Below are 22299 nucleotides of genomic sequence, written 5' to 3'. Positions count from 1 at the left end.
AAACACCTGGCACAGTGGAGATTTGTCACTCTACCTATTCACCTTCTCTGATTTCCTTACTTGTCAGATGTTATTTTGTGACTGGCCACACTGTTTGCTGTCACTATGCTGCCTAAAATTCTTCCCACTTCAGAGAAGAGGAAGCTGTGGTCAGGTTATAGTACAAGTCACACTAACAATATGTGGCAAAAGGCTGGTTTAAACTGGGCCTGTTGGTTTACAAAGTCAATGTTTACAGTATTGCCTCAGACTTTTAGTCCCCACGCTGCCAATCACTAAGTTATCGGTATGAATTTGGACCCATGAAATAACTTCTCTGACTGTTCTGTGAAAGGGGGAATGCTGATTAGTTGGTTTCTAAGGCACTGCTTCTCAGAGTTTACAAGGAGAGAGATCACCTCGGGATCTTGTTGAAATGAGATTCTTACTCAGTAGGTCTGGGGTGAGGGTTCAGGTTCTGTATTTCTTGCAGGTTCCTAGGTAATACTGGTAGATCTGGTCCAGCGACCACCTTCCACAAGCAAGGTGGTTTTTCCTAAGAATTTTTGATTCTAGAGAGAGTGGTCACTGTAAAGATAGGGATAAAGCTATCTTCCACCTAATGATCCTCCAAGTAACATTAGATACACTCTTATCCTAAGGAACAGAAGGAGAAGGGAGAAGGCAATCAGGAGCATCTTAAGGCGAAGGTGGTATTGGCGATAAGAGCACCTGCTGTAGGGGCAACAAGCTCTTTTGTATGTCTCACAGCTCCTGAATGAAATTACAAAGACTGTCTGTCTGAGCATCTGTATTTAGTATTTCTCTGCTTTGCAATAATTACCCAGCCTCCAAGAAGCTCCAGAATCTTTAAAGACAGACACCCACGTGATTCATCTCCCTGAGACCGATGACAGTAGTCAGTTAAGCTAGTGCTACACAAAACAACACAGTATGAAATTATCTCTCTAATTCAGAACAGGATTTGTTTGGTTTTGGAATAACTGCTGACCCACTTGGCATAGAATGGCAGCTATTTTTGCACATTTGCTAGAACAAGTAGGCTTTGTACACTCTTCCCCATCTAAAAAATTCCTAACAGCAGCACCTATAAATCACAGTATTGCAAGGAAGAAAGGGAGATGGGTGTATGAAAGGGGGTTCCAAAGGAAGAAGTTGGTGTTACAAATTGCTGTGCCAAAAAATACCCCATTACAACTAAATTAGAGGGGCCATGAGGCTAGGCTTGTAATTAAACATAAATCACTTTGAAAGCTATGATTTGAAGCAGAATCATTTTATGTTATGATGTTTTGCTTTGATCTAATATTTTAGATTTTGCGCTAGACATAAATATATCAATGTTACACAGAAATAACAACATATAAGAAAATGTTAATGCTGATGCTCTTCCATTGTGAGAAGCCAATGATGAGAAATTTATGCCAGTTGTTAATGTATCATTGCCATAGAGGATAAAAAAAATGTTCTGCCAGAGTTGAGAACCCAGTAATAATGAACCTTTGCTTCTATTTTTTTACTATTCTTTCCCGAGGTGCCTACCTGGCTTTTGACTTGTATGGTTAGAGAGTTTTCTGTTTCTCTGCTGTCAGAAAGCACTGTAGCCAAAAGAAAGTTGGGTGGGATACACCACTTTTCTTTTTGAATGAGCTATGTGAAACATGTCCCCAGTGACTGACTCTTTAAATGGGTCTTTTGGAATGTAATCAGGAAATAACAACCTTCATGTGGGCTGTGTTTTCCCCCTTTTATTGAGATTCCGTCAGTTTTCTTGTAGTGTAACACAGGATAAGATGAAAACAGAGAATTATTTGATACAATACCATGTCTTTAATTAGAGGATGGAGGTGGCAGGAGCCAAGAATCTCAGGATGTTTTAAAAGATAGCTTTTTGCTTCTCCAACTTGGATGAATACTACTATAAACAGATAGGTTTTTTCTTTTTTTATCTTGGATTTAGAAGCCTTAAATTTAACAAAATGCAGAATCACAGCCATGCTTTTCAGTATTTTGCTTGAAAGGAATTCTAATGTAAGCGCAAAGATAGTCGAAGAACTCCTTTTCAAAGCTCTGGAGTTTTCTGGCATCTCCATTAATATTTTGTTGCCCTCGTATGTGTTAAAAACTGTTAACCACATGACTATGCACACTCATTTTTACTACTGTAGTTAGTTACACTAGGTAAAATATTAAAAGCATACCAATCAGATGAAATCTGTTCCAAAAGTTCAAGAAACTCCTGAAGCATGGTACTAGAACTTTGGAAGTCCATGGAAAACAGCCATCGATATAAGAACCTGGCTATAGTTTTTATATTCTTCCAAAAGGTTTCTGTCCTTCCCTCCAAACCATGGGAGCAACAAGGCATTTGTAATGTATGGATTGGGCAGAGGTATAAACAGATCAGGGTGTGTGATTTCAGAAACATGCAGCTTTGTCTTCATCCTTCATTTTATTATCCATATCCATTGACCATTTGTTAACTCTGTATTTCCCTACTATAAAGGGAAGATCCTTTGAAACCACACAAAAGAGGAAATGTGTGACATGCAAACCCACTGGAAGGGAAATGCACTGAGTTAAGTTCATTCTGAAATGTGAATGACTGATAGCATTTCTAATTAGACAAGTGTGACTGAGTTAAAAAAAAATGAGATGGCAGTTAATTGCATAATAAAAATCTTGAAGCTTAATGGATCCTTAATTGGATTATTTATTTTAGAAAATGGTAAACAGGAAACAGTAAAGAGCAATTTATTTAAATCGGTACAGTAATTGATGAATGAGTCTCTAACATAATAAAATCTTTTCAACATCATTATGAGTGTTGCCCTAGGATTCTTTAAAAGGGGCTTTAGGAGTCACCACAGGATTGCCTGGGCTGTATTCATTGTCTCTGACCTTTAGTTCAGTCAAAGAAGTTTTGCTTTCAGCTATGCAAAATGTTGAGTTTTAAAATTATATTTGATTTAAAAAAAAGATTTGGGGCCATTCTAGTTTAGATGATGCTCTGCTAATGCTTTTTAAGGACCTCTTTGATTTGAAGCAAACGAACAGCTGAAAGGCGTTTATGTCTGTTTCATCTCTATACATGGATTTGACATATGTAGGTTTAACTGTCGCTAACAAAGCTGTTTTTTTTTATTTTCCTGGGCATCCAGTTGGATAATATTTCCCAGTCTCCACTGCAGTTACATGTGGCCATGTGGCTGTGTTCACGTACACAACTTCCAGGTCCAGCCTAGAAAATCCCTTCACCTGTGACCTGCTGCCTTCTTTCACCCTGTCAGTTAGGCATCACTGGCCAGTGACCTGCGCACATAAGAATTGAAAGTAGCAAATCCTCCACTGACTTAGGTTCCCTCAATTACCGCATGAGGCAAACAGAACTTTCTCCCAGTTGGCAATAATGCCTTCTGTGAACATTAAGTAAACCTCATACTGTGTTGTGGCTGATACGTTAGAGTTCATCTGTATCAGCAACAAGCATTATCTTATATAATAGACATGATTTGTAACAACATTTCTCCAAAAACTCTACAGCAAACATGTACTTAATAGTGAAACTTTACAAGAATTCTGAAGTGAGGAAGAAAACAGGATGCTTGCTACTACCGCTAATATATAGTACTGTATTGCAAGTCTTAACCAATGAAATAAAATAAATAAAAGAAATTAAAAGTATAAAGGTTGAAAGAGACAAAAAATGCCATTATGTGCAGATAACATTATTCTTAGCATAAAAATTTCAATATAGAAAGTACACAAAGTAACAGAGCTAATAATCGGAGTTCAGCACAATTTCTGGATAGAAGAGCAACATGTAAAAATTGGTAGGTCTGACTTCCAGCACTGTGGAAGAACATGTGTCTGCCATCTTAAGCCCACTGTTTGTAGCAGTTTATTATAGTAACCCTAGGAAACTGTCAATTTCCTGAGAAAAGAGGAGGTTTCTCTGTTGACTTACAAAAGGATTCTGGTTAGCACAAGATCATACTGAGAAAATTCTCCTGCCATACCAACTTTTTAGGCCCTCAAGAATTGGAGGGTAGTCAGGAGCCCATCATGGAAAATCCTGCAGCAAATGAGACACAAAGCCATGTCTTTAAATTCTTTTGTGTTTCAAAGATAAAGTGAAGACAAGGTATGCAAGTAAGATGAAGGAAGGAGGAAATGAAGTGAATCTTTTCTCCCCTTCAACTGCTAAAGTCTGTCAACTTGAGACCCCATTTCATTTCAAGACTTGGAAAACCTTACTACTGTTTCTGCTATTTGTCATTGCCTGAACTCATAACAGCAAAGGAGCTACGTAAGTGGAAACTGTCAATCAACTAAAAGAAAACCTGTCGTGGTCTCCAAGGTAACCTTCACTGTCCCGTAAGTCATCATGCATGTAAAAGTGAGGAGCTGGTGAGAGGAGAAACAGGAACCTGCTGTGTCTCAAGGAATTTTGATTCCCCAAGAAGGCCACATAGGTAGGATAATGATGATTCACTGAATTGGGCCACTCTGAAGAAGTCAAGGAAAAAGATGATGTAACACTGAATTTTTATGCTGACTCACACTAATTCTCAAAGCCTCACAATTTGCATGATAGATTCAAAATACTCCTCCAGTGATTTATAAACCATGTGATGACACATTTAAGTTAGATTACTTTCCGAGAGTGATCAATATGAGATATATTAAGAACTACCAACAAATCAGTGTAAAAGATTGTGAGTTTTATCACTAATGACCGTGATTCTCAAGCCTGGCTTCCTATCAGAATTGCCTTGAACGTCTGATACAAATTCATATTTCTGGGCCCTTCCCCAGATTTAGAGCCTCAGAACCCACAGGTGGGACCTGGATATCTCCGTTGTTAACAAATTCCCCATGTGTTTTTGCTGAAACCATCATTGCATGGATTTCCTCATGGTAGTTATGAACTTAAAGAATGAAAATTACTTTTGTGATGTCTTAGAGCTATCCTCCTGTTTTAGCAATGGTCTTCCCAGGTCACCTAAGTAAGACTGGGAAAAACTCTATGGCTCTTGATTCTCTGTTGTATACAGAATACAGGGCTAGGTATTTTGCTAGAGTACCTTATTAGTCCTCACAAAAATTCTGGGAGAGAGGAGCATTAGCCTCATCACAGAACCAAGGGAAAGGAGGTGTAGGCTATGTAAACAATTAGAATGCTGAAATAGAAGACAAGTGGGCGGGCTGGCATACAAATCCAAGCTTGTCAAACTGCAAAGCCCATCCTGATCTTTTAATAATGGCCACCAACTTCATCACCAAAATACAGTTATAAGAAAAAATGCATTTCTATTCAATGTGACGTGGGGATGAAGGTAAAGAGTCCTCCTCCCCCAGGGGATATGAAAATCTAATAATGTCTGATTTTAATAAAAACACCAATATTGCATAAGGCTGTATGGTTTTCAGAGTTTTCACATGAAACATTTTATTAGATCCTTCCAACAAACTTCTGTGGGAGGCAAGACATATTATGATCATTTAGAGATGAGGACAGGGTGGCTCAGAAAAAAAAAATTTCCAAGATTATACTGACAGTGAAAAGCTCTTTATTCTTTCCACTTCCCACTGTCCCACAGTAATCCTCACTTTTTTTCTGAGGAAGCCATAGCCTTCTGCACTGTTTACTCCACGCTCATCAAGTATGGAATCTGATTTTCAGAAGCCAAAATGATGGTGGGCACAGCTCAGAGTGACTTTAATAAGAGCACAGATGTGGATTTCAGACTGAGATTTGAGCTGCAGCTCTGCCATTTACTGATAGAGAGGCTCAGCTTTACTCCTCTGTAAAATGGACATGAAACTAATATTCCGTGTATTAGAGAGTTGTTGGCCGTATATGAATCACCCATCCCCATGCCCTGCCATCACTCACAGTAAATGCTAGTTGTGGTATAGTCATTGGGAAGACACCCAAAGATGTGGGAACAGCACAGACGGCAGAAGGAAGACAGGAGTCCAGAGGCTGCTCTTACACAGAGCCTTTGGCCGAGAAAGAGGCACATCTCATTTTCTGTGGGGAAACAGGGGAAGTCCCCACCCAAGAATGGAATGGAAGCCCTTTGTGGGGAGCATTGAGGGCTTTTATAACAGTTCGGAGAGGCATCCTTTGAATACCTTCCCTGTGGGGAGCCTTGAATAACTTCTTCCTGGGGCTGGTGGTGCTCATTGCTCTGCTTCTCACTTTTGGCTTTCTGATCTGAAGGGACTGGGGGAAAGCTGGGTTAGGGCTGGCTGCTCAGGGCTGGTCCCTGCCTCCGGGCTCAGCTTCCCTTCAGACTGTCATCACTTGATTCGCCAGGGTAGGCAAAGAGGCAGGACTTCCCGGCAACAGCTCCAGCTAGGAAAACACATTACACATTTATCTCAATGCGATCTTCTTAGGGTCTGGGCACACAGAGGGGAGGAACAAAACTAACCTCGGTTCTGTGCCTCATTTGGTCCATGATGTGATTTTGATATGTTTTAATACCCATGATAAGCCTCTAGGAGAGGTGTTTTGGTTTTGCTTTACAGCAGAATAAGCTGAGGCTTTGTCTGAGAGACAAAGCTCTCAAGGATTTCCAACAAATAATTGTTGAGCTGGTATTAAAATCCACGTATGCTTGGCTGTGAAGCAATTATTTTCATTCTACCATGCTACTTACTACTTTGTACATTGTATACCTATTATTTTAAACTTTCATTCCATTTAAGATTGAAATATAATATAGTAATAGAGAGAGAAAGATATTTTAAGCAGTTGTCTTGCATGAATATGAAGAATTGGTTATTGTTATTCTCCAAGGATTAAAGTATTTCACTTCCTTCCCATTTGGAATTCCAAGAATTGAGGTATCTCTCATCAATTACCCTCTGAAGACATGCACAGAGGCTGTAAATAGGACTCCTCCCACTTTTACTCTCTTACTTACCCTTGAGATTTATAAGCAATGCAACAAAGTCAACAAGAACAATGAGGGGGCAGACAAAGCCACCTGTCTTGATTGATCTGTCCTTTTCTTCATTCCCACTGGGGGCTCCTTCTCTATTTGGTGCTTTACAATGCACTGCATCTATAATTCCCTGCCATATAAAAATTAGTAAGGACATAATGAATTTTAAGCACAAAAGCATCTAATCCTCACAGCATCCCAGAGCCATTATGATGGCAATGACAGAATTTATAAAAAGAAAAATTAGCTAGCTCTGTGCTAGTCATCAGAAGCAAAGCTGGGTTGTCCCAGGCATGTATCAGACACCCCGTTTTCAATTGCCTGTAGCTCTCCACCTCAAGATTTCAAAGTGTGTGGCCTGGAGCTTTGAATTTAACTAAATCCCAACATGTCAGGTTTTTTTAGGAAGAACTGAAAATTCTGTGCATGAGGATAAGCCATGGTTCCCTTTATAAGTTTCTACACTTCCTAATTATACTCTGGCTTTCTCTTCATGTTACTGGGTGGTCCATGTAATCTTTGCTTACCATGTTCTTTTCCTTCTCTCCCTTCTAAATGTGTTTGATAGCCAAAAGAAAAAAAAATCTGGGTTTATTTAAAATTGACCGTAGTGCTTGCATGCCTTGTATTTAAGACATTAAAATCAGGAAATCAGATAGATGCCTGTTAGCCAAGGCAATTACTTCTACCCATTACACTTCAAGACCAAATTATTTTACTCCTTGAAACAGTTTCTCTTAATTGTTTCATGCTTTGCACAGTGACATTAAACCCAAATAGTTACTTCTTTGGTTTTATTGACAATGTGTGATTTGAATTATGGGTTGTTGACAGTCTTTCTGGCAGTCTTATTCTTTACTATTTCTTTTCTTTCCTGCTTTCATTTGTAATTTAATAGTGTCAGGATCTTACCTAAATTAAAGTTTGTTTTATTCTTTACAGTTGCTTCAATAGCTCTGTATTTTCAAAATTTACAGCCTACATCTAATGGAAGTGAGAAAAAGAATTTTGTGCTCTTAATCTTCCTTTGGCTGCACTTTCCAACATGGTAGCCACTACCCAACATTATTTAAATAGTTATTTAAATGATATAATGTTATTAAAATTAAGCAGAATTAAAATGTAATATTGTTCATATATCCAATGCTCAATGATAACATGTGGCTAGTGGGTAACTATTTTGAACTGCAGAGGAAAAGATCATTTCCATCATCACGGCAGAGTTCTGTTTGCAGAGCACTGCTTCAAGGGCCCCTGCAAGTGAGGAAGCGACTGCCTCTTCACAGCACTGTAACAGAGAGTTGCCAGAATAAGCCAGCTAAAAAACCCTTAGCATCCTTATGACGAAACATGTTCATTAGAAGCTCATTTATTGGACTACGGGATATGGTAAATAATGGGGTTCTGGTTTGAGCGCAAGCCATGTTCATCCCTGGAATTCCAGTGGCCCTCCACCTGTTTATTTCCATGAGGGATCGAAGATTCCATTAGCAAGGGACAGTAAGAAAGGCTTTTTATTGAGTGTGTGTTTGGTGTGTGGGGGAGGGGATAGATTGCAGGGGAGGGAACAATTTGAGGTACGTTGTTGTAAATGAAATTCGAATCCATTGCATCCCCTATGAGGCAAGCTTCATAGGGAAGAGACTGGTATTCATAAAAAATGGAAGACAAATTTAGCTAGAGGTTATAAAACACTGGGGTACGAGGAACATACCTCTGGGATTCTTAGAACAAAGTAAAGCTAAAGGAAGCAGGGAGTCTTCCCAATGTGTGTGTGGACTAGGACAGCTGGATTGGTTATACATAGGAGAGGCCAGGGGAGCAGCAGCATCGAGTGAGAGGATACAGTTTCCCTTGGAACAGTAACCACCTGAGAGGACTGACAGTCTGGGGACATTAGGAACATCCCTGGAAGTACCTGGTGGAGTAGTGCCAGAGTCTCTCAGGGAACATAAGGAGCAGCAGAGGCATCTAGGGCAGACAGAGGTCACCTTGTGGCAAAGAATAGAAGTTAAGAGATGCCATACAAAGACATGCTGACCACTTCTCAGTGCTTACTAGCATGAAAAACAAATAGGATGATACATTTTAGTTTTCATCAGAGAAGGATTATGGTTTACTAGATGCACTAATATTTGAATATATGGTTCCTGCTGTGGTTTAAATAGACACAATACTTTAATTCGTTTATTTAGGGTAACATTACACTAAATTGCAAAGAGTTTAGTGTGCTTCCTTATATGTAGGCTTGTGCATCGAAGCACTGCTAGCAGATGAATAACTGTTAAGTAGACAATTAACCCCCTCTTCTTACTTCCATACTTTGTCTTTAAGCTATCTGGGCTTAAATACCAGTAGATAGTAAAGTATTCTTCAACAGTGGTAGGTCCAGGTGAGCTTTATCAAATAACTCCAGATGCTTAAGGGACTCAAGGAAACAGATGGAAATTGAGCATTTACAAGCTTGTCTGTGAACCAAAACTGGCTCATTCAGCAGTCAGTGACACATTATGTTAGAATATGAACCCTCTCTTCCTGCTGTCCTGCTATACTGTTCATACAAGAAATCTGGGACTTCACTGAGTAAACCTTGGGGACTGAAATTAAAGAATTCAGTTTGAGACTGAATCAAATGGGAAAGAAGGTCATGCCTCTCCTGCTATCCCTGAATGAAAAGAAGAACACAGTATTTTTTCTTCCTCCCTCTTATTGGCATAGGAAAGTCTATGCACTGCTCAGGAGCCGAGGCTCTTGCCCAGCTCTGTCATCAGGTCACCATGTGACCCAGGTCCAAAACTTCACATGTATCTCAATGTTCTCATAGTCAACATGCAAGTAGAAATCCTCATTCTATATGTGAAAATATGAGTGGGTACCCAGGAAAAAGAAGCCTGAAAATGGTGTTTATTGAACATGTAGTAGGTACCGGGTATTTAATACTATTTTCTTTTGAATGATCTGTGAAGTAATGTAGTCGACATTTGCACTATTAGTTCTGCCAACATTTGCACATGCTGCTTAGTTTGGAGGATTGCAAAGACAGGAGGGGCAGAGCTCACGGCCACTATCAAAGTCCAAGCGGTGTGGTGCCAGCCCTAGCACCTACGTTTGTCCACCAGCTGACAACCGAATCTACACGGAGTTACTCAAAGGGGCTAGGACTGTTTTCAGTGGCTGTAGCAGATAATATGCAACAGCATCTCATCCACCACTCTATAGAAGATTCACTGTGGTCCCTGCTCACTTTTCCCCATCTTCCTAAGGCTTCTGGAAGTTCTGTACTATCTCACCAATACACTAACCTCTTGTTTAACTTAGCTAAAGTAGTTTCTGTTTTTGTTTTCTGTCACCAACAACTTTGATGGGTCCACTAGGAATCATCACCTATATTTTAAGAATTAGGAAACCAAGGACTCTGGTGGTAACATGCTCACCAATGCTACTGATGCACTCACTCCGGGTTATGCAAGTTTTGAAAGGTCAGACAAAATTCATGCCCATGTCTGTGACTCTTCAAAGTGAATCTTCTTTCAGTTAACATTCTGTTCTGTCTTTACTACCTATTCCTTTTTTAAAAAAACTTGTTCTTTTCCTCACCTTCTCACCATTCATCCCTTTCACACAAGTAATTTTTAATTTGAAAAAATGAACTCAGATTCTTACTTTTAAATAATCTAATTTTAATTCTTAGCATCTATTAGCCAAAGTTAGTTCTAGATTAATATTTGGAGGTTTGTAAATCCCTATTAGCTATAAAACATCATTTCAGGCATCTTCTGACACTAACTAAAATACATATTCTTCTGTCCCATAAATGATTCCAAGCTCTTCAGTTACACCTTGGTAGGGAATCCTCATCAACGGGAGGTGGTTGTCCACTGTCTTACAAGCATGTACTGCTTAGTTAACACAATGAAATAGTGAGAAATTGGTTAGCATAAATACAAAGACCAGAAATAGCATAAAATCTTCAAATAGTGAGTCTGACTTTATTGTGAATTTCTTTAAAGAGTAAAGGAATCATTGAGTGTTTCCAAGCTAATTCTGGATTAGAATAAATGTAGAGGCACTTTTACTAACCAGATTACCAGTGTTTGAGAGAAATAAGGAAACTCCAAGTGTGGGGATTGCATTACATCCAGAAAGTAAGGGCTCTCCTGGGCTTTATAACAGAATGTGTAAAACAAGCAGACAATACAACTTCATCCTGACAGCTGCTAGAGAGGTGTCCAAAGAAAATGTGATGTATCAACACGTATTCACCTTTTACCAGAGTTGTGAAGCAAGGGGGAAATGTTATGAAAACTTGTCAGAGTAGGAAGGGCTAGGGAGGTGAGTGCTTGTCACTTAGCCTAGCTTCTGTTACAAAATGTCAGGTAGAGAAAAGCATCGCATGCCTATCTGATTGGAAACAGAGATCACAAAGATGCTGAACAAGCAGAGATTTGACTGCTGGGAGTAAACGTGGATAAAGTTCAAGGCCAACTGTTGAGCAGTATATACTGATGCCTCTTGGGGAGAAATAAATGATAAGGGCCAAGCCAACCTGAGCAAGGTATGATTCTCAGTTTCTATGTAACTGAAGTGCCAAGAAGGAAGAATAAATTGCCGTTTGCTGTTGGATCAGAAGGGGGAACAATAAAAAGACTTTTTTTTTTCTTGTATTGCACAGAAGGCAGGAAGTCAGACTGCCTGGATGGTCAATGTCTCTACAGAGAGCACAGTGGTCAGGTAAAAACTTTTTAGAGCCAATCTTTAAGTAAAGTTCTCATGAAAATGCTGACTGCCAGTCTCCTCTCAAGAAACTAGAAGAGAGACAACACGCGTCCTGCCAGATTATGTCATTTACCTGAAAGTATAAAGCAAGAGTTTCAAAACTTCAGGTGCCTAAGATTTACCTGCAGAGCTTGTTAAAATGCAGATTTCTAGACCAGGATGGGGCCCAGGCAATCACATTTCAGCAGGTACCACAGGAGATTCTGACTCTGCTCCACAAACTCACTTAAATTGCCAGGGAGAAACTGTGGGGACACCCTGAACGACCAGCTTTTCTACCTTTACTTTCCTCCACTGAAAGTGACATCCAAGGCAGTTGCTGCCTGTCACTCACCTGTTCGGATCTCAGCCCCCCAGGCCCTCCCACCTGCTTCCCGCTCCTCCCTTCCCACGTGGAGCTGCTGGAGCACTGGCTTAGGTATGCGCAGATCTTCCACTGCATAGCTCTGCTTCTTGAGATTATTTTTGGAACAGTTATATGCAAGCCAACCCTTAGGACCTGATTCCTCACACTAGTGCATTGGCTGGTTTACCAAACAAGCCTGCTCAGTGATCTTGTGTTGAGAATAAAGACACTATTCTGGACTATGGGTATCAGGCCACTTAGGTCACTTATTACCCACTTTCTGCTTTAGATTTGACCTAAAGGGCTTTACAGCTGCCTCTGGCAATAGGTTTTTCTGCCTTACCAACAGCTATGACCAAGATACTGCCGAACATTTTCCATTCTTCTCTTTAAATCCCCAAGACTGTGAAAGGGCCATGCACATCCCAATGTAAAACATCCTTACATCTAAGAAAGCATTTTTGTAATATTTTTCATTAAAATATAGTTGATATACAATATTTTACCAGTTTCAGGTGTATAACATAGTGATTCAACAATTACGTACATCATGAAACACTCACCGTGGTACAAGTATAGTTACCGTCTGCCATGCAAAGTTATTACAATATTATTGACTATTCTTCCTATGCCGTTTATCAACTATGCTTCAATTAAAAAAATTACACTGTGAAGAAAAGAAGTATTTTGTTTCTCCAGCAACTTGCACTTCCCAGTTCAGCAGTCAGAGAGGAAAATGCACCTTTTCATGTAGCTCCATTTCAAAAATCCTGGGGGGAACTCTAGGATTGGGCAAGCATGACTCATGTGCCCCCTTATAGGGGGAAGGAGAAGTAGGTTTTACCCAAGCAAAGGGTGGGAAAGTCGTCACTGAGAGAACCGTGATCTTAGATGCTACAGTGGTGGTTCCTGACCAGACTCACAGCGAGTTCTCTGGTTGGACTGGACGCTCCTGTCCTCAGCACTTCCTTCCGCTTGTCACACCTCTGTTTGCTAAATTTGCATTCTTCAGTTGAACAGGTGCTTTCAGGGGAAAGCTAACTGTTTCTCAATGTGTTTTCTTTCTAGATTTTGACTTAAAAGACATGAACTGAATACCTACTATGTGGCAGGCAGTTTGCTTAAACTGGGTTGATTATCCCATGTAATTCTCTCAGTGAGGGAGATGTTTTTCACACTTTATGAAAAATAAACCAGCGGAGAGGTCAAATAACTTGCCAAAGGTCACACAGCTAGTAAGTAGCAATTCTGAGATGTGAATTCAGTTCTTCCTGATTTCAAGTCCAATGCTCTTTCCACTACTATACACGTGTTTTCTACATGTGTAACACAACAAGTGTGACTACACGAGAATGAAAAGCTACACTCATGCAGTCCAGTGTGTAGATGGCTTGTAATCTCAGCGACACTACATTTTTTTTTACGCTTGTCTCTCTTCGGGAAAGTCATCCTGTATCTGCGTCTCCATCAGTCGTATCTCACCTACTCCTGTTCTTCAATCTCATATTTCTAGTGCCGCCCTGGATTTCTCACCTTTCTGAGCACTGAACAAGCTCCTTTTGCCAACAGTATCATTTCTGGCTTGAAATGATGAGCTTATTGATGATCCATTCCTCATTCATTTCACCACTAAATTTTGAGCACGTTGTGACCTCTCCTTCATCTCTTACATGTGACTGACCCCTGCAGTTTCTTTATCTTTGATGAAATCTACGTGCTTTACTATTTGATGTGACCACTTGATTTGACCTTTCCATTCAGTTCCTAGGTCATTGATGCCTGCAGCTCACTCCTAGATTTGTGCAACAGCCTTTGGCCAGTATTCCTGTCATTAATCTACTGTAGGGACAGTTGTTACTGTCCTCCACTAAAAAAACGACATCAATTTTGGCGCTCAGTTCATAACCACCCCCTCGAGGAAGTCTTTTGTCTCCCAAGGCTAAAATAGTGGTTCCGAAGCATTTCACTCAATACTTTAAAACAGACTTTCAAAACAGTGCTTTAAAAAGAAACTTAGCCAATGGTTGTATTGTGGTGATAATAAACATAAACCTGCTGGACAAATGAAAACCAAAAATCCTTAACAAAATTTAAATGTGTTCTAATGGCTTTGGATAAATTTTCCAAGGATAGCCCTCCATGTGGGCTGAAACACTGCCGTATCTCATACCACATAAAACTGAAGAGCGTGTGCTCTGGAGACACGTGTGGTGATTCAGAGAGTAACAAAAATGGGACAACTGATAACTTACTGTGTTAAGTACTCCATGTCCATTCATTTTATTCTCACAACAACCCCATGAAATAGCTATTATCACTATTTCTTAGATAAGGAAACTGAAACATTAGAATAAATAACTTGATTTAGGTCCCATAACTAATAAATGAAGAGATGAGATGAGGACCTAGATCTTTCTAATTATAAAACTGAAGATTTTCTCTATTGTGCTGTAATTCTATGTCACTTATATAAAACTTAAAGTCTCAGAAGGGTTCTGGAAATTTCAACTAAGCTGAGAGATTTAAAAAATCTGACCTTAAGATCAAACTTATGAATCTATGAGGCTCTGCACTGTCTAGCAAATCTGAAATTAACTAAATATTCTATTGGTGTTAGAAATGTCCTTGATGTTTTAAAACAATTTATCTCATTATATGACTAGGCTCACTAGTCATACATAGTTTCTCACTCACAAACCTACTTTAGCTACCATTTAAAATTTAGATGTTAACAACCAACATGTGCTTCTAATACAGCAATTAGTATGAACCTTCAAGGACGTATAAAAACTGTTCAGCCATCTGGAACCAATTTTATTTGGTAGAAAATCCCTTTCCACAAAAAATACATCTATGTATTAGCCCTTTCACTTGCCAAATGTTATATTCTAAAATAAAGAGATACAGATTCCCAAATAGAATTGTGCCTGATAAATATCTAGCCTTAATTTATCAGCAGATTATACTCATTAACTAGTTCTCTTAATTATCTCCAGCCTGTTAATTTTTAATGGAGGGAAAGGGTTAACCATACATGTAAGATACTCTCGCACTTCTAGGAGCAAGCAAAACTCCTCTAATTTTTGTCTCCTTGTAACAATCTGCTGTTTCTGTAAATGAAAAAATTGAGGGCTTTAAAAATAGATTTCCAGTAAGCTTTAACACACATTTCTAACATTAATGAAACTGTAAACTACAGGATTATCTAAGATTGGATTTCACATACTCAACTCAGAGATCTCACATATTTCAAGCTAAACAATATGGGAAAATAAACTTCAAATCTGAGGTCTAGAAAATCCTGTGTATGTGAGCAAAGTGAGCATAATGCCATTGTGGATAAAATATTATTGCCTTAGGGATTCAATTGTCATGAAATTCTACAGAGCACATTACACTTTTCTCCATAAACAAGGTGGTTATTTTTAATGTAGCTATTGTTTAGAATATAATTATAAATCTAAGTATAATAAAATAGTTAGATGTAATTACACTCTTGTCAACCTTCTGAGTCTATTTGGAGCCAGGGAAGGAGGGGCAAGAACAAGTTTGCAATGATTTTGGTGAAGATCTTTTGTCTGGTGTGTTGGGAATTGATATTCACATCTTATGATTGAATTGCACTCATTTTCTGTGACTAACCATCAGCTGGGTTTTGTGATAGGGTTTCATTGTGTCTATAATAACAAACATTGGGGTTTTTATAAGAGTATGATGTTACAATGTTCTACATTAAAAGTATGGAGAATAAATTACATCATTTGTTTTATTACAAAATCCTTGTGAAGATGCCATTTTAAGAACTATTATCTCCATCAGAAGATAAAGTGAATGATTAAGAAGAGAAAAAATTTTCCAAGAGCCAGTATCAGGAGAAATTTACAGCTATGTTGGCTATTAATTTTCCACCAGATCCACATCTTCAAATCTAAAAATCACAAAATCTTGATGAAGTGCTAGAAGAGCCCCAAGCTTACATTTAGCTCCTGATAGTGCAAATGCTGGCTTACAGCAACATAACTTCTTTAAATTGGCATCCTCACCTGTAACATGGGATAGTGATGTTTCTGACCTATGGTTGGTGAGCAAAGTGTGTAAACTAAGAGAGGTAGCTTGGGAAAGTGTCTATGTACTGTGCATAGCACAGAGAAGACATGCAAATGTTGAAATGAATTACATGAAAAAAATCAAGATTTACTAACCTTACCTTACTAGACATAACCTTCCTGAAGTGCAAATAGGCAGTGGCCAAGTGCTCTGTTGGGGCAACAGACAAAGGGAATCGTAGGCAAGGGTGTCAATATTCCTTAAGCAGGCTGAACATATCCTCATGATGCCAGGGAGGAATTATGTCCTATTAGGACTTCGGTGCCTCCTGTCCCTCATTTCCCCCCCAAAAGCCCTATTATATTCTACAGCAGTGCCATTCCTGCACTGCGGAATTGTAGTCCAAGGAACCAGAGCCTCCTGAAGTAAATCTCAGTAGTGAAATGACTCAAAAACATTGAGGGAAGATAAAGCTCTCTTCTGAAAAAAACTTCCCATGTCCTACAACTTGTTCTTCCTAAGCCCTGCCCTTCCTTCACAGGCTCTGCCTGGTCCATGTCAAGAAGATCCCAGGCAACACATGTCAGGCAAACCACTAGGTCACTGACTGCTCAGAGCTGACCACAGAACGAAGACACACACATTGACTGGGCTGTGAGGGGAAAGGCACGATTTCAGATTAACATGCCAATGAAGATAAATCTCATGTAAGAGTTAATCAGTGATTAATACAAACTGTGATTATAGTTATGCCAGAGCTCAGGGTATTAAAGGCATGCATTTCATGGTGTATTTTATAGATATTTGTCTTTGCCTTTGTGTTTTTAATGGTGGTCATCCCCCATTCTTGGTCTGAGCCCTCCCCTGTGTCATCCTCTACCAAAGACTTGTGCCCTGGAAGCTGATCCCAGGAAGCACAAGTAAAGACACAGGGAGAGTGGGATCAGAAAGGGAGAGAACACACTTAGGGGTCTTACAATGAGTGCGTTACTCAGATAGGTTCCATCCCACAGAGGAACCTCTGAGGAACTGGGTAGTAGATATTCCAGAATTTTCCCACCAAGGGTTAAGAAAGCAGGAAATTATTTACCAAGAACTCTCACTTGTTTGATGATAGTTTCCTCTGGGGACAGCATTCAGTCGGCATTTTCAAGGTTGCTCTGTCTTTGTCTGCCAAACTCCTGGGGAGCTAGAGAGAGCCCTAGGGACTAGAAGTGAAAGATATGTGCACTTGAGGTAGAAAATGGTCATGGAGCATGAGGACTATTCTCCATGGATGCAGGTGGGCACAGAGAGGGCCAAATGCATATGTGTCTGCTACATATTCTGTATTTCAAACTATTTGAAACAATACATAGTTTCACAGGGCATATAGCCCTGTGACAGTGTGGTGTACCCATGTGCATATATGTATTTTTATCATTGATAAACACAGCTAAATAAAAGGAGAGGTCCATGCTTCTCCTCTCTCTCTGAGTCTATTTAATGCCTACTCATCCTTCATACCACCACTCAATTGTCTTTTATTCAGGGAAGCCTTTCCTCATCCCTATAACTGTCTTGAATTTATCTTTTTTAATGCACTCACAGAGCAATCTACTTTTCTATAGTAGTGGCGCTAATTAGAATTGCACTTTTATAATGAGTTGCATGATAATTTGATTAACACTCTCCTCTTCCATGAGTAGCTAAGTTCCTTAAAGTCAGGAACCAGTGCCTAACAGAGGTCCTTTCTCTGAGAATGTACTAAATGAATACTTAGTGAATGGATGACCCTTTTAAAGAGAACATAACTCATGGGGAATAAGGATCTGCAAGCAACTGTAGGATGATGTGAAAAGCCCCATAATGGTAATACAAATGACTGTGGGACCACAGAGGAAGGAGAGACAAATTATGTCTAGCTTTAAATGAAGTAATGTTAACAGAGTGTTATTGGGACAGAGCATAGAATAGGACAATAATATCTCTAAGAGGAGGGAGAAAAGTGTGTTTTAGAAGAGAATCAGGAAGGCATTAACTCCATACAGTAATGGCCAAGTGTGTTTCATTAAACATATTTTTGTATTTTGTAAGTAAAAATTTGCATGTATATGTGTGTATCCATCCATACATTATATATGTTATTGAGCAAGAACAAATCTTGATTCATGTGCAGTTTTTAAATGCCATCATAACTGTGATAGCTTTCTTCTTTGAAGTGATTGCTAAGTAGTTTTGACCAATTCCACTACGTAGAATATTCTTTTGGGGTTGGAATTCACAGATCCACCAGGCACTAAAGATCATTCTTTCAGTATGAAGCAGTTATGGAAAATATATTCAAAAAGGGGTCTATTAACTATCTACCATTGTTCATACTGCTGAGCATCTTTAAAAAATCATTTTTGATATGATCCAATCCTTGGATAAAGCTTTTTTGGTACAAATAAATGAAAAGATAAATAAATTGGATTATCTCTTTGGGATTTCTGCCCTGTGTTTAACTTTCCCAATTACTAGTGAAGGAAGAAAATACTTGATATGGACCCACAACATGTGCTGTTCTTTATTTAAGAGACTGATGATCCAGGTTGGCAATCTTGAGAAAATTACATCAACAGAGTAAGGAATCTGTTCACTCAGTCATCCCGTTGCCTTGGTGACTGGTATTGTAAATTACAACCTGAATGGTTGACAAAGGAGTATTCTTTGGGCAGAAGACAGAACTAGTATGACTGCCTCCCCTGGGATCTGAACTGAAGACTAGGAGAGAAGAGGGAGCATCAGGGAAGGGGGGAGACTAAGCAGGGTGGAGCTCTTACTCTGGGTCAGGCACAAAGCACATCATCTAGGGGAACCTTCCCAACCTCCCACCTCTGGGTGCTAAAATTTTACAGCTAAGGACTGTGATCAAAGGATGGCTCAATGGCTTGACTATACATCATCAAAGCACCCAAAATAAGCCTATAGTATCAGTTTAAAAAGAAAATTTGTCACTCAAAGATAGCTGTGAGACAATTGCCCCCATTTCTTTTTTCCACCAGATTGTCACTCTTATGGATTACTGTGTGAAGATTCTAGGGCTCGTCCTGCCTGAACAGTGTTGAAAAGGCAAAGCAACATGCTAGAAAGTAGCAGAAACGAGGGTCAGACTCGAGACTGGCTCCAAAGACCATCTTTGCCCATTGAATTTGCGCTGCTGACCTTAATGCCAGCACGCTTTACCATCTGGCATGGTGACCATTCAGCCTTTTGCTCACACGGACATTTGTATAAGCCTGCAGATTTTATAGGGTGGGGGCCTCAAAGACTCTTACTAGTATGTAATTTTACATTATATAACATGATTGCTTTCAAGAAATACATTCCTTTTTTCAGACTTATGGTGCCCACTGTGTCATGCAATTAAAAGTTCAAGAAAAGCATTCTCAGCATGTCAAATTTCTGAACCTGATTTATAGGATTATAGCTTCCCCCTTCGTGATTCAATTAAAGCATTTTACATTGGGCTATTATAAAGTTGAGCCTCTGATCATAGTTTGGATGCTGAACTATTAGATTAGCCATGTGATCTGATTATAAATAAAGTGAATTTCTTGTTTGCAAGGGACTGTAATTAAAGCTGCAGTTATCTAAAGGCCTGTGTGATAGCCTTCAATGATAAAAGTGGATAATACCAATATGCAATTGATTGTTTGACTCTACAGTTAGTTAAACATACGAAAGGAGACCTGGTGATACATGCTTTGGATTTTAATCCAGGGGTTGAATTATCTTTCTTTTCAACTTTGTTGAGGTATACTTAGTTTCTCCAAAAGATTCCTTATTTTTCCTCCTAGGGGTTGAACCTTGACCAGGTCAAAGATGTGAGGAAAAATCATTCTCTTTTACAGTACTCCCCGTTTACCCACGGATTTTCTTTCCCCAGTTTCAGTTACCTGCAGGGTCCACCGTGGTCCAGAAGCAGATGATCCTCCTTCTGAAGGTCAAGAGAAACCTAATGCTATGTCATAAGGCCTACCTCATTCACCTCATTCCCCTCACTTCATCTCACCTTGTAGTCATTTTATCATCTCACATCATCATAAGAAGGATTAGTACAGACAATATTTTGAGAGAGGAGAGATTCACATAACTTTTATTATAGTATATTGTAATAACTGCTCTATTTTATTATTGGTTATTGTTGCTAATCTCTTACTGTACTTAACTTATAAATTCAGCCTTGTTAAAGGTATGTCTGTACAGGAAAAAATATAGGCTATGAAGAGTTCAGTAGTATTCATTGTTTCAGGCAATCAGGGTATCTTGGAAAAAAGCATCCCCTGTGGATAAGGGGGACACCACTGTAAAAGAAACTGGAGAAAATCCGAGCAAATCCTGTTATCAAATTCTCTAAGATTGAGGCTCATCCCACACTACCTGGAAAATCCTATTCATTATGTACCCTTCAAAAGATAATGAGTGATTTTTATTTTTCTCCCCAAATAATCAGGTAATAGTTTCAGACATCAAAATAAGAAAAGGAAAAAGAATCACTGGTGTTAGCATCTGAGTTTGGTTGGTAGTTTTTTCAGAAGGAAATATTTTCTATTGTTTTGCTGCTTAATTTTATTTTTATATTTGACAGTGAGGAGAGCTAAATGTAAATTGAATGATGTCAACTGGGCATTAAAAAATAGCACCTACTCTTCATGAAAGGATGAGGGCACAGGCAGTCAAGCATGAAGATCAAATAAATCTTTAAATGATGCAATAAAAGAATGATAACTTAGAGATGATGTGTTTGCCATGGCCCATAGACATGTCAAGTTCCCACCTGTGGAGATGGATAAGAGTCTGCTTAATAGAGAAATATAATTTTGAAAGAATAGTGGCCCAGACCACTTACAAAAGCAACAAATGAATGATCTACTGATAACATCAATTCGACACTCTTCAGTCTTTGAGGATACTATTAGGCTGAATGTCTTTCCATCAGGAGAGAATATTGCCTCATTTCAGGGCCTCATTTTCCCTGGCCTGGGCCATTGTAATCACCGCCTGCCTGTATTTCTGTCTCCTCATCTTAGCTCCCTCTCCAATCTATTTTTTCTGTCACCAGCATAATCTTCCTAAGACCCAAATCTTAAGCCATTTTCATGCTTGAAAACACTTCATAAACTCACTTCAATCTACAGACTAAAATCTAGATGGAGTATCATGGTATAAAACGCCCTCTGTCATCTGGCTCTCCATGACCCCTCCGGCCTTCTGTCTCAGCATCCTTGCGCCTCATCACCTGTGCTCCCACCACATGGAAATCCTGGAAATTCTCTTTTTTTGACCCATGCTGCTTTTCACCTTCGTGCCTTAGTTTATGAAGTCCTCTCACTCTAATAATATAACTTTGTTGTGCCCAGAAAGCACTTAACATATTTTTGAAGCATTCTCTTATAATGACTTCTCTGATTTTGTTATTTTTAACTGATCCTTTCTATTTTTGCCAGATTATATTCCCCAAATCACAAAACCTGTACTACATACCCAGACCCACTGGTTTATATACTTGATGGTTCATTTCCCCATGTTGGAATAGAAATTCCACAAAAGTGGTATTATGTCTTATTTATCTCTGGTAGCTAATACGTATCAAGCTACACATGCCCCATGCTACTTTAAATGCTTTAATTACTAGAATCTGTAAACAATATATATTAGTTGAATTTAGCTAAGGATGAGGAGTTTAAAATCTTTTGTACAGATTTGGGTTTGCCCTCTTTGGTTAGACCTAGCTAGGAAGTTTAATACTTACTCAAAGCTTTTTTATAAGAAGTATATTCATTGTATTCTTTGTTTCTAGTGCAATGATGCTGCAGAGAGATGATACATGTTTGTGAGGGTGTTTTACACACTGTAAAAGTGCTTATTCCATCATTATGGGAAAGGTTACACTGGTTGAGTTAAAAATACTACACATCTATTAAAATGAAAAGATTTACCGATATTACCATGGATAGAGCTGAGAAAATGTTGAATAAAAAAAGCTAGTAGTGGAATTACAATGTCATATCAAACACATGTACACACATATGATGTGCACATATTTTCCTATATGTGTATATATGTATACAGATGTATATATGCATATGTGTATATGTGTGTTTATATGTGTATATATACAGATACACAGAGAGAGAGAGGTAGGGG

This window comes from Manis javanica, chromosome 4, assembly GCF_040802235.1.
Source record: "Manis javanica isolate MJ-LG chromosome 4, MJ_LKY, whole genome shotgun sequence".
Taxonomy (NCBI): domain Eukaryota; kingdom Metazoa; phylum Chordata; class Mammalia; order Pholidota; family Manidae; genus Manis; species Manis javanica.
The sequence above is the reverse complement of the archived record's forward strand: the minus strand, read 5'-3'. Positions refer to the sequence as shown.